The sequence below is a fragment of the Papaver somniferum genome, chromosome 9 (assembly GCF_003573695.1).
Source record: "Papaver somniferum cultivar HN1 chromosome 9, ASM357369v1, whole genome shotgun sequence".
Taxonomy (NCBI): Eukaryota; Viridiplantae; Streptophyta; class Magnoliopsida; order Ranunculales; family Papaveraceae; genus Papaver; species Papaver somniferum.
The window spans coordinates 99170624-99184860 of record NC_039366.1 but is presented as its reverse complement, the minus strand read 5'-3'; positions in this window follow the sequence as shown (position 1 = coordinate 99184860).

Below are 14237 nucleotides of genomic sequence, written 5' to 3'. Positions count from 1 at the left end.
GTTGAGAAACCTGTGCCGAAGGAGAAGTCAGATTATGAGAAAGAAATCGATCATCTGTGGAGTGAGATGGAGAAAGAAATGGCTGAGCTGTGGGGGGTGATGGACTTTGCACTAAGATCTTTCGAGGATGGTACCTCTGCTCCTTACAGTATGGAAGGGAATCTGGTCATACCTTGTGAACCTGTGATAAGTAGTTTAGAACAACATGATGAGGTAGGGGTAGTATATTTGCCTGCTACTGATGACAATGGTGAAACAGAGAGGGTTAATGAGATAAGAATCCTTCTAGTGGACATTAGCGAGGCTACCCTGGAGACAGAGTGCATGACAACTCAAAATCTTGGCTCTGGTGTTTTATTGATTAAGAATGCAGGTAACAAGTCTTTAAGCAAACCTTTGGTAGAAGACACATACGAAGATAGAGTGGCATCGCAAATGGCATGTAATAATCTACCAGGCATCTTAAGCAACAGCCAGGAAGATGATCTAAGAAGCATCATTGAGGGTAGTATAGATGAAAAGAGGGATGAAGAATTGGAAAATGATACAAGGAAAAGGAGTAAGGCAGAAAGAGAAGTAGCTAGAATTACATGGAATGGTGAGAATAGTAATACAAATTTAGGAAGGGGGAAAAGGAAAAAAGTGGCAAAGAAGTGGTAGTCTAGGACTGTGTGAGGTATAAGATTAATCTTTTTGCGTGTAATTGACTGTCTTGTGTCTTTCGTTATTGTCTTTGTTATTTTCTTTCCTTTGTTGTGCTACTTATTAGAATTTTATCCTCTCATAAAGAAAGTTTTATCTGAAATTTGCTTGGGCAGTCACATATTCTGAAAAAATAAAATAAAGCATAAATTTTGTTTGGCATTGTTTTATTGATACTCAACCAAAACTGCCATTATTAATGGATAATCTTCTGAAAACCTGTTAGCTGATCTCCAGACAGATTTCTTATGCCTACCATTTATGATTCATATAAAAGAAATTTATAAGCTATTATGATAGTTTTTTTTCCCTAGCTGTTATTTTCGAGTTGAGCTGGATTCTGCAAACCAAGACGGTTTCCCAATGCTTCCTTTTGCTTCACTGTTTCAATGATCGGTGGTTTATAGTTCTTTTCTCTCTTTCTTTTGGTGTTCTTTTTTCTTTTTTCTCGATCTAATTATGGGTGGTAATCAGAATGATGTTGTTCCTCCGACGGTCGGTGGTGATAGGGTTAATAATCAATCTGAATTGATTTTTGGGACTATTCCTAAGAGTTCTGGTATTCCTAAATGGTCTAAAATGTTGGGTTCTCAAAAGGATGATGTTATTCAGGAGAATCTTTCCTATACACCTCCTGGTGTAGTTAATGGTGCTAAGGTTACTGTATTTCCTGATGAAGAAATTGCGGAGGAAGTAAATCGAGGTGAAGATTTAGTTGTTGGGTGTTTTGTTGGTAAGAGATTTCCGTTCTTAATGGTGAAGAATTTTGTTCAAAGGTGTTAGAGCATTGCTCGGTCGAACTCGCATGCGTTGCTATCTCAAGCATGTTTGTCAATGTTAGTGATCAAAACTATAAGTCTTGATTTCTAGTCTACTATAGCTAAGGTCTCGGACTAGGATAGAAAGTGTAGTTAAGCTCAAGAACTCCATGGCAATCATCATACAAGACGAAGGACTACTCAAGGAACCGGTGGATCTTCATCGACTAAAAGGTATGTGGAGACTCGAACTTATCTATCACTCAAAAGTCTATTTATCTCCTATCTTGAGACAAAAGGCGTTTTGCTATATAGACTTAGATTATACACATTTTCTATTTTGAGCCGAGTTTATCTCGCCTATCTATTTCTCGAAATATGTGTTGGTAAGCTTTCGCTTTGACCAAGTTCATCTTTACCTAGTGACGAAAGTCATGACAAGTTTCAATCACTTTGAAAATTGCTTACTTTGACGAATAATAGTTTGTGAATAACAACTATAGAATATCAACGTCCTCTAAGAATGTTTCAATGGTTGAAATGAGAGTTTAGATTATATAACCATTGGAGGATATAAGCATTGTTGTGGAAACACATATATGTATAAGTCCTTATTCCTTGAACCGAAGTTTGCGAACTTTGTTGATCAAGAGAACCGGCATGGTGGCGTGAGCCAAGTCCGCGAACTCAGTCTGCGAACTGGCGGAAGTTCTCGTCCCGAGAAATTCTGCCGGAGTTTGTGAACTCCGTACGGGAACTTAAGTCCGCGAACCCAGTCCGCGAACTTGAGTAGGTTATATCTAAAAATGATGTTTGTGAACTTATTCTTATATAAACTAAGGAATGCAAATTGCAAACCGTGGCTATATAGTTCATGAACCGATTCGAGTGAACCAAATTGTTTTTGTTTCAATTGTGTCTTGTGTAGTTACGTAAGATTTCCTTGCAATTGAACAACTCTCTAACTAGTTCATTTGAGTCACTTGAACTAGTTATGGTGAAGAAGAATATGGTTGATATGAAAGTGATCATATGGCTAACCATTTGGTTGACTATTGTTGAACCAACAAATGTACAAGTTTGGGTACGGTTACACAAGCCTAGAAACGTGCATTTCATTTGTGTGTAACAAGCTAGTTTTCGATCTAACGGTTGAAAGATATTAGATTGAATCTAATCAGGCTTTCATCTAACGGTGAATATTGAATGCTTTGTTACCAAGCTAACATTGATTGCAAACCATGATTTGAAAGACTATATAAGGGAGAACTCTAGCAACTGGGAAACCTAATCCCCACACCTTCTGTGTGATACTAGTTGTGCTAAGCTAGAGTCGATTCTTCTTCAACCTTTGGTTTCTTCTTCTAAACCAGGTTAACGACTTAAAGACTTCATCGGGATTTTGAAGCCAGACTGATACTACTTTCTTGTAGTTGTGTGATTTCTATCATACGAGTACAATTGTAATAATTGGCTTGAGATTGATATCTCCGATAGGCAAGATATAAAAGAAATCACAAACACTTCGTCTCATCGTTTGTGATTCCGCAATATTTTTTTTCGCTTTCACTCATCTTCAATCAACAATCACCCAACAGTTACTAGAGAGCATCCAAAGACACTCAACCAACTATCACCCATATAATCGATTAAATAAATTAAAAAAAAATGTCACCCACATTGAAAGAAACTAACTTTATTCGAGGGGTGCTACTCTTAAACAGGATTTTGCAAACCAGTGAAGTGCTGTTTTGAAAAATCTTCTGGGTGGTCTAAGTTTTTGTTTATGAATTATGCTTTGGTGTTCTCACAGGTAGAAGTTTATTATCCGAAAAATTCAGTTTCACTCTAATCAAAATCATATGCATACATAAGGGGAAAGAGAAACATATACGTATTGAAATTGTATTGGACCATAAGAAGAGCGTAGCTTACTTTGTAATGACAAATGCAGATCGAGAAACAAATATAATACTTTAATCATGGGTTCTCTTGTGGTTAATTTAATTGAGCATTTTGGATTCAAATTCATACTTGTATGTGATTTGTTATGTCCAAATAAATCCTTCTTTTCTTTCGAAATTAAGGTCGCTCTTGTTGTTCCTTTGGGATTGACATTTTATGGGGGAGAGTTCTTAATTGAACTTGTGCTTAATTGCCAAATCTTTGTGGGGAGTGCAGCTGTGGAATATTGTAGGGGTTATCTTGTATCTTTATAAACTCCTTGATGAATGCATTTAGCCTCGTCTATATGATTGCATCTAAATAAGATGATATGTGTTTCTTTCTTTTGGTCATGAAATGTCTCTTTCAGAAATTTCATTAGGATCCCGTTCTTGTACCTTTGTCAATTTTATTGACAAAAAGGGGGAGAATTAATATGTAGTTCACACTACAAATACATATGGTTTTCGGATCATTATGTAAGGGGGAGTGGTTTCCATGTGAGATGGAGTATTGACTAGGGGGAGTGATACATATCACCATAGTATTGTTGTTGAAGTTTTGATACAATTGAACCTTGACGTTGTGTAACGATACTATGACACCGTATAACAATGATTGAGAACTCTTGTTTTCTCGTTGTTATAGCTACGGATTTTCAACAACGATGATGTTGAACTTGCAACCTTTGGGATCATTGGAGTACTTGGAAGTGACGAAGATTTCGAGTAATGTTGAATATTAGACATGTGGAATAGGAGCTACAAAAGTTAATTTATTTATTTTTTGTATTCCATATGTATTGATAGTTTTGTTACTAAAATTGACTAAGGGGAGATTGTTAGAGCATTGCTCGGTCGAACTCGCATGTGTTTTTATCTCAAGCATGTTTGTCAATGTTAGTGATCAAAACTATAAGTCTTGATTTCTAGTCTACTATAGCTAAGGTCTCGGACTAGGATAAAAAGTGTAATTAAGCTCAAGAACTCCATGGCAATCATCAAACAAGACGAAAGATTACTCAAGGAACCGGTGGATCTTCATCGATTAAAAGGTATGTGGAGACTCGAACTTATCTATCAATCAAAAGTATATTTATCTCCTATCTTGAGAGAAAAGTCGTTTTGCTATATAGACTTAGATTATACACATTTGCTATTTCGAGCCGAGTTTATCTCGCCTATCTATTTCTCGAAATATGTGTTGGTAAGCTTTCGCTTTAACCAAGTTCATCTTTACCTAGTGACGAAAGTCAGGACAAGTTTCAATCACTTTGAAAATTGCTTACTTTGACGAATAATAGTTTGTGAATAACAACTATAGAATATCAACGTCCTCTAAGAATGTTTCAATGGTTGAAATGAGAGTTTAGATTATATAACCATTGGAGGATATAAGCATTGTTGTGGAAACACATTATGTATAAGTCCTTATTCCTTGAACCGAAGTTTGCGAACTTTTTTGATCAAGAGAACCGGCATGGTGGCGTGAGCCAAGTCCGCGAACTGGCGGAAGTTCTCGTCCCGAGAAATTCTGCCGGAGTTTGTGAACTCCGTATGGGAACTTAAGTCCGCGAACCCAGTCCGCGAACTTGAGTAGGTTATATCTAAAAACGATGTTTGTGAACTTATTCTTATATAAACTAAGGAATGCAAATTGCAAACCGTGGCTATATAGTTCATGAACCGATTCGAGTGAACCAAATTGTTTTTGCTTCAATTGTGTCTTGTGTAGTTACGTAAGATTTCCTTCAATTGAACAACTCTCTAACTAGTTCATTTGAGTCACTTGAACTAGTTATGGTGAAGAAGAATATGGTTGATATGAAAGTGATCATATGGCTAACCATTTGATTGACTATTGTTGAACCAACAAATGTACAAGTTTGGGTACGGTTACACAAGCCTAGAAACGTGCATTTCATTTGTGTGTAACAAGCAAGTTTTCGATCTAACGGTTGAAAGATATTAGCTTGAATCTAATCAGGTTTTCATCTAACGGTGAATATTGAATGCTTTGTTACCAAGCTAACATTGATTGCAAACCCTGATTTGAAAGACTACATAAGGGAGAACTCTAGCAACTGGGAAACCTAATCCCCACACCTTCTGTATGATACTAGTTGTGCTAAGCTAGAGTCGATTCTCCTTCAACCTTTGGTTTCTTCTTCCAAACCAGGTTAACGACTTAAAAACTTCATTAGGATTTTGAAGCCAGACCGATACTACTTTCTTGAAGTTGTGTGATTTCTATCGCACGAGTACAATTGTAATAATTGGCTTGAGATTGATATCTCCGATAGGCAAGATATAAAAGAAATCACAAATACTTCGTCTCATCGTTTGTGATTCCGCAATATCTTTTTTCGCTTTCGCTCATCTTCAATCAACAATCACCCAACAGTTACTAGAGAGCATCCAAAGACACTCAACCAACTATCACCCATATAATCGATTAAATAAATTAAATAAAAAGGTCACCCACATTGAAAGAAACTAACTTTATTCGAGGGGTGCTACTCTTAAACAGGATTCTACAAACCAGTGAAGTGCTCTTTCGAAAAATCTTCTGGGTGGTCTAAGTTTTTGTTTATGAATTATGCTTTGGTGTTCTCACAAGTAGAAGTATATTATCCGACGAATTCAGTTTCACTCTAATCAAAATCATATGCATACATAAGGGAAAAGAGAAACATATATGTATTGAAATTGTATTTGACCATAATAAGAGCGTAGCTTACTTTGTAATGACAAATGCAGATCGAGAAACAGATATAATACTTTAATCATGGGTTCTCTTGTGGTTAATTTAATTGAGTATTTTGGATTAAAATTCATACTTGTATGTGATTTGTTATGTCCAAAGAAATCCTTCTTTTCTTTCGAAATTAAGGTCGCTCTTGTTGTTCCTTTGGGAATGACATTTTATGGGGGAGAGTTCTTAATTGAACTTGTGCTTAATTGCCAAATCTTTGTGGGGAGTGCGGCTGTGGAATATTATAGGGGTTATCTTGTATCTTTATAAACTCCTTGATGAATGCATTTAGCCTCGTCTATATGATTGCATCTAAATAAGATAATATGTGTTTCTTTCTTTTGGTCATGAAATGTCTCTTTCGGAAATTTCATTAGGATCCCGTTCTTGTACCTTTGTCAATTTTATTGACAAAAAGGGGAAGAATTAATATGTAGTTCACACTACAAATACATATGGTTTTCGGATCATTATGTAAGGGGGAGTGGTTTCCATGTGAGATGGAGTATTGACTAAGGGGGAGTGATACATATCACCACAGTATTGTTGTTGAAGTTGTGATACAATTGAACCTTGACGCTGTGTAACGATACTATGACACCGTATAACAATGATTGGGAATTCTTGTTTTCTCGTTGTTATAGCTACGGATTTTCAACAACGATGATGCTGAACTTACAACCTTTGGGATCATTGGAGTACTTGTAAGTGACGAAGATTTCGAGTAATGTTGAAGATTAGACATGTAGAATAGGAGCTACAAAAGTTAATTTATTTATTTTTTGTATTCCATATGTATTGATAGTTTTGTCACTAAAATTTACTAAGGGGAGATTGTTAGAGCATTGCTCGGTCGAACTCGCTTGCGTTGCTATCTCAAGCATGTTTGTCAATGTTAGTGATCAAAACTATAAGTCTTGATTTCTAGTCTACTATAGCTAAGGTCTCGGACTTGGATAAAAAGTGTAATTGAGCTCAAGAACTCCATGGCAATCATCATACAAGACAAAAGATTACTCAAGGAACCGGTGGATCTTCATCGACTAAAAGGTATGTGGAGACTCGAACTTATCTATCACTCAAAAGTCTATTTATCTCCTATCTTGAGACAAAAGTCTTTTTGCTATATAGACTTAGATTATACACATTTGCTATTTCGAGCCGAGTTTATCTCGCCTATCTATTTATCGAAATATGTGTTGGTAAGCTTTCGCTTTAACTAAGTTCATCTTTACCTAGTGACGAAAGTCATGACAAGTTTCAATCACTTTGAAAATTGCTTACTTTGACGAATAATAGTTTGTGAATAACAACTATAGAATATCAACGTCCTCTAAGAATGTTTCAATGGTTGAAATGAGAGTTTAGATTATATAACCATTGGAGGATATAAGCATTGTTGTGGAAACACATATATGTATAAGTTCTTATTCCTTGAACCGAAGTTTGCGAACTTTGTTGATCAAGAGAACCGGCATGGTGGCGTGAGCCAAGTCCGCAAACTCAGTCTGCGAACTGGCGGAAGTTCTCATCCTGAGAAATTCTGCCGGAGTTTGTGAACTCCGTCCGGGAACTTAAGCCCGCGAACCCAGTCCGCGAACTTGAGTAGGTTATATCTAAAAATGATGTTTGTGAACTTATTCTTATATAAACTAAGGAATGCAAATTGCAAACCGTGGCTATATAGTTCATGAACCGATTCGAGTGAATCAAATCGATTTTGCTTCAATTGTGTCTTGTGTAGTTACATAAGATTTCCTTGCAATTGAACAACTCTCTAACTAGTTCATTTGAGTAACTTGAACTAGTTATGGTGAAGAAGAATATAGTTGATATGAAAGTGATCATATGGCTAACCATTTGGTTGATTATTGTTGAACCAACAAATGTACAAGTTTGGGTCCGGTTACACAAGCCTAGAAACGTGCATTTCATTTGTGTGTAAAAATCTAGTTTTCGATCTAACGGTTGGAAGATATTAGCTTGAATCTAATCAGGTTTTCATCTAACGGTGAACATTGAATGCTTTGTTACCAAGCTAACATTGACTGCAAACCCTGATTTGAAAGACCATATAAGAGAGAACTCTAGCAATTGGGAAACCTAATCCCCACACCTTCTGTGTGATACTAGTTGTGCTAAGCTAGAGTCGATTCTCCTTTAACCTTTGGTTTCTTCTTCTAAACCAGGTTAACGAATTAAAGACTTCATTGGGATTGTGAAGCCAGACCGATACTACTTTCTTGTAGTTGTGTGATCTGATCTTGCTGTTTCTATCGTACGAGTACAATTGTAATAATTGGCTTGAGATTGATATCTCCGATAGGCAAGATATAAAAGAAATCACAAACACTTCGTCTCATCGTTTGTGATTCCGCAATATCTTTTTTCGTTGCGTCGATTAAGATTATTGTGAGGTGATTGATAATACTAGGATGTTCTTCGGGAATATAAGTCTATTTTATCAATTGGTTCATGTTCACCTTGATTTATCAAAAGACGGAACAAGACTCATAGGTATATTCGTGGGAGACGGATTTATCTATAACTGTAGACTTTTCTGTGTGATACAGATTTGTTTATTAAAGTCTTCGAATTTGGGTCGTAGCAACTCTTAGTTGTGGGTGAGATTAGCTAAGGGAATCAAGTACGTAACATCCTCCTGGGATCAGAGACGTAGGAGTATAACTGTACCTTGGATCAGTGTGAGATTGATTGGGGTTCAACTATAGTCCAGACTGAAGTTAATTTGGAGTAGGCTAGTGTCTGTAACGGATTAATACAGTGTGTGTTCAATCTGGATTAGGTCCCGGGGTTTTTCTGAATTTGCGGTTTCCTCGTTAACAAAATTCTGGTGTCTGTGTTATTTATTTTCCGCATTATATTTTGTTATATAATTGAAATATCACAGGTTGTGCGTTGTTCAATCAATTAGAATATCCGACCTTTTGGTTGTTGATTTAAATTGATTGATACTTGGATATTGGTCTTTGGTACCATCCAAGTTATCTCTCTAGTATTTGATAAAGACTCGCAGATTTCTATTTGCTTGAGTATATATCAATCGAGAGATTGAGATATAAACTCTTTGATATACTTTTTATCTAGATTGAGTCTGACTGTCTAGTTGATTCTCTAGAAAGTATATTGGAGTTTGTCCATACAGATTGCTAAGAGATATTGGGTGTGGTTGTTGTACCCCCACTTTTTCAAAAGGTTTTGGAATTTGAAAGGGGATATGAAAATGACCCTTCATGGGGATTCAGCGTTTGTGTTTGAATTTGATTCAGCTGAAGATAAGTCTGCTGCTTTACAACATGGTTGTTTATTCATTGCTGGTCAGCCTTTTGTTGTTAGACCATGGTCATTGTTGATTGAGCAGGAATTAGATGAGTTGAAGACTATTCCAATTTGGATCAACATGAGGAATGTTCCTTTGCACTTGTGGAATGATAAATGGATAGGTAAGCTTGCAAGCTTTATTGGTGTTCCATTGTTGTTAGATAAACAGACTGCTACTAGATCTCGTATGGCTTATGCTAGGGTTTGTGTAGAAGTTACTGTGGATTCTGATCTTCCCAGTCATATTGATGTTTTAGTAGGTAACACTAAAATTAGAGTCCCTGTTGAATATACATGGAAACCACAGAAGTGTTCTCATTGTGCAGTCTCTGGGCACTCACAAGATAAGTGTGCAGCTGCAGCTGCTGCTACCATAGCTGCTAATGAAGCTATAGCTAGACTTATTGCTTCAAATCTGGAAAAAAATAAGAATAATGGTGGTGATGGTTGGATGGTAAAGAACTCGAAAAGAGGAAGGTGTAAAAATTTCAATGAAGAGAATATTGCTCAAAATATATGAGGTTCTTCTAGTAGTGGAACTTCTCATATGAAGGAAAATACTTTATCTACTCAGAATAAGTTTAATCAGTTGGGAGAGGATGGTGCAGGAGACAATATAGAAGTGGTAATGCAGTCTGGAGTTAAGGAAACTAATAATGTGCTTATTCCTATTATTTTAGAAAATGGTATTGGGCTTAAACCTACACAGACAACATCAAATGGAGTTCATGGAACTGATGGTAAGTCTGTTATGGATTTAACTGAAGGTCCTGGTTTTGTGCAAGTCCAAGTTGATAAACTTGATGTGGTTCAGCAAGAAGGAGAGATGACAGGTGCAAGAGCTCATTTTCTGCCTAAATCTTCAATTCAAGGTAAGAATTTGTTAAATGTGAAGGCTTCTGAAAAGAAGACTGGGAAGATTAAGAGAGTTAATCCTCCCCATGGTTAATATGATAAAATTAGGAATGTGGAATATAAGGGGTTTAAATGACCCCTTAAAGCAGGTGGAGGTTAGTAATCTTATTCATAATAATAAGTTAGCTATGGTAGGCATTGTCGAAACTCATGTTCAGGAAGTAAATAAAAGTAGAATAAGGAATAATTTGTGTAACTCTTGGAGTTTGTGGATAATTACTCTTGTGATTCCTCTGGAAGAATTTGGGTAGGATGGAATAAGGAAGTTATGTCTGCAACAGTTATTCATACTTTTCTTGATATCACAACTTTTCAAAATAAGAATTTTATGGCCACTTTCATTTATGGTAGTAATGATATTATTCAAAGAAGAATTATATGGAATGATTTGAAGGCTTTTGGAAATGTTAATGGGAAACCCTGGATACTCTTAGGAGATTTTAACTTTATGTTGGAGGTTAGAGATCGAATTGGTGGTGCTGCTACTACTCCTTCTCATTATTCTGATTTTAGAGATTGTGCACATGATTGTCATATTTTTGATCTTAGATACAGTGGTTGTTTTTACTCTTGGAGCAACAAGTAGGAGGGTGAAACTAAAATTGCTTCTAAAATTGATAGAGTAATGGTAAATTTAGGATGGTTGGATTGTTTTACTAAATCAAGTGCAAAACTTCTTAATCCTGGTATCTCAGATCATAGGCCAGCCATTGTTAGCATATTTGAAGGAAGGTTTCATAGTCCTCCCCCTTATAAATTCTGTAATTTCTGGGCTGATGAACCTGATTTCTTAGAAGTTGTCAAGAATTCTTGGAAAGATCCTATTCATGGTAACCCTATGATGGTTCTAGTTAATAAATTAAAGAGACTTAAAAAGGTGTTGATAGCTTGGAAGAATGAGAGATTTAGAAGATTTTCTGAGCAGGTTGAGCTTGCTAAAGTTCAGATGAATAACCTTCAAACTCAACTTCAATCTTTTCCTTTTAATAGAGATATTGCAAAGCAAGAGAAGGTGGTTGTTCAATCTTATGCAAAATTAGTCAGATATGAAGAATCTATTCTTAAAGAGAAATCTAAAGTTAAATGGATGGTAGTGGGAGATTCTAACACAAATATTTTTCATTATTCTCTAAAAGAAAGAAAGTATAAAAATAACATTTTAATTCTCAATTCTAGAGATAATGTTAGACTAGAAGATGATAGAGACATTGGGGCTGAGAGTGTTGATTTCTTCAAGTCCTTATTGATAGGTAAGGAATTAAACCTAAAACTATGGTTATATTTACACCTGCAAGTGCACAGGATCTAAAGTAGAAAGTGAATAAGCAGGGGTTTGTCCACAGGGACTTGGAGGGAGCTATTGTTGTTTTCCTAGAGATTTTTGTGTTGTGTTAAAACACAACTGAGCTGTTTTGGTGTAACTGAATTAGTGACAGAAAGTGAAGTAAATGTGATAGTGAAGCAAAGGTAACTGGAAACAAAACCAAATAAACCAAGGCTGTTAGCCAAGGGCAGGGAGGAGAAGAAGTAACAAAACAGTTAAAAAAAAAGGAAAGAAAAACAAAGCCAAGGCAATGGCTTTAGGCATTCATCTAGAGTGGGAAGAGAACCAGCTTGCTCATTGTCACTAGTGAGCACTAGTTTCTCCCCACTACTCAATCAACACAATGCACCCAGGTTTTAACTTATCATTCCATTACTCAACAGTGAACAACAACTACAGTGAACTAAAGATGGCACTAACAATGACAAAACAATGAGGATTAACAGATATAAAACAACCTAGCATGGACAGTGCACTAACATCAAATTAAACATGAAACTAGAAATTAGACTAAACATGGACAGTGTATATAAGACAGTGAAATTGATAAAGAAATTGAAGTTGAAAATCAAAAGAAATTGAAAGTAGACATTAACATGGAATTATCAGTGGGGTTAAAACAACATGCAAACAAGAAATTAACATTAAATTAAAACAGTATCAGGCATAAATTGAAATTGAAATTAAAATTTTACAAACTAAAATTAGACCTAATTGGTAACTTGGCTAGTCCAAGAACACCCTCTATTCGACACCCTTGTGTTCAATTTATACAAAAAAGGACCTATGAACCCTAAATTAAAAACCCTAATTTTACAGACCTAGGGTTTGAATTTTTTTTACCTAATTTGATTGACAGGTCTTCACCACATCGTCGACCCATGCTTTATCTCTCTGCTCTGATTCTTCTCACGCTCCTGCTGCTGTGTCTAGCATGAATTACTTCATCAACTCCACACCCTAGGGTTCAGAGGCGTGAGTGTGGGTTTGATGAAACAATAAAGGCTAGGTGGATGGGTTTTTGCAGATATGGGGGGTAGTTGGTGGCAGTTGGTGTAGGTGGTGATTATGGTGGTGGACATGGGTGTAGCAGGTAGAGGAGCAGGTGATGGAGGTTGCTGTGAAGAAGAAAGGAGAAGAGAGGAAATCGAGTGAGAGAAAAGTGTGATCGGTTAGGGTAGATAGGGTTTGGTGTTCCGGTGTTTATCGGACTCATCAGACTTCGATGTTCGGCGAGTGATAGGCATTGGATCGATCCATCTGAAATGCATCCAACGATAATATGGAACATAGCCTTCAGCAACCGTAGGATGATGAGATACAACGAAACTAACGGCGTGAGATGGAGTTAGGTGTTGTAGTGTAAGGCGGAGATATCAAACGTTGATGAACAGCAAGGGAGCGACCGTTGGATGCTTCTGAGAACTGATCTGACGGCTGAGAACAGAGGCGCTTTTGTGTGTAGAAAATGAGGTTGTGCGCACCATTCTTCGCGGCTTCCTTGCGTAATTTCTCCCGGCTTTTCACTACTTTTCTGCTCTTTTTGCCCCGCGACTCATCCGAACTTTATTTATTACCTAAAAATGCAAAATTAATTAATAAAAATATTTATTCTTGAAAACAATGAAAATACAGAATATGGGATAAAATGTAGAATTAATGCATAAAAGATGAGTTAAATTGCCAACAAAAAGGGATAAATATATACAATATTTGGCACTCATCAAATACCCCCAAACCTGAATTTTACTTGTCCTCAAGTAAAACAAAACTAAGGAAATCCTAACTATACCACTGTCGCTGGTCTCTCGGATGCATTTAGCGTATGCACTAAGCCTTTTAAACCACTAAGTGTCCCTAGTGGACGAGTTAAGTCTCGTGAAGGTTTACCAGAGGTGTGCCTACAAAACCTAAGGACAAAATATAAGCTCATATTCCATCAAACGTGACATGTGCAAAACAGTTAAGCTCACAGCAAAAATGGAGATGTCAATCTAGCTATCGAAGGCACAATCCTAGCACTGATAACAAAAAAAAAAGACATGTGATAAGAGTGTAAAGTGTATCTACACATGTGTAAAGAAAGATCTGAAGTCATGACTACTAATCACCAAGAGATAGTTTCTCAGGCTAAGAACTGAGGTCGAAATCTAGCTAGCTGTCCGGACTTTACGAGAATTGTGAATGAGTTGGAGGTATTTCACAATTTCTCGCGTTGTACATCAATGGCATACACCCTTCCTTGCTTATTACAATGAAACAACAAAAGATGACTATTTACATGACTCTTATTTACATTGACTATTCTCTTTTATTTTTGGAACAAGAGATGATGGAATTGATAAATACTTGATTTTTTTTTTTTTTTTTTTTTTTTTTTTTTTTTTTTTTTTTTTTTTTTTTTTTTTTTTTTTTTTTTTTTTTTTTTTTTTTTTTTTTTTTTTTTTTTTTTTTTTTTTTTTTTTTTTTTTTTTTTTTTTGAATAAGGAAACACTTTT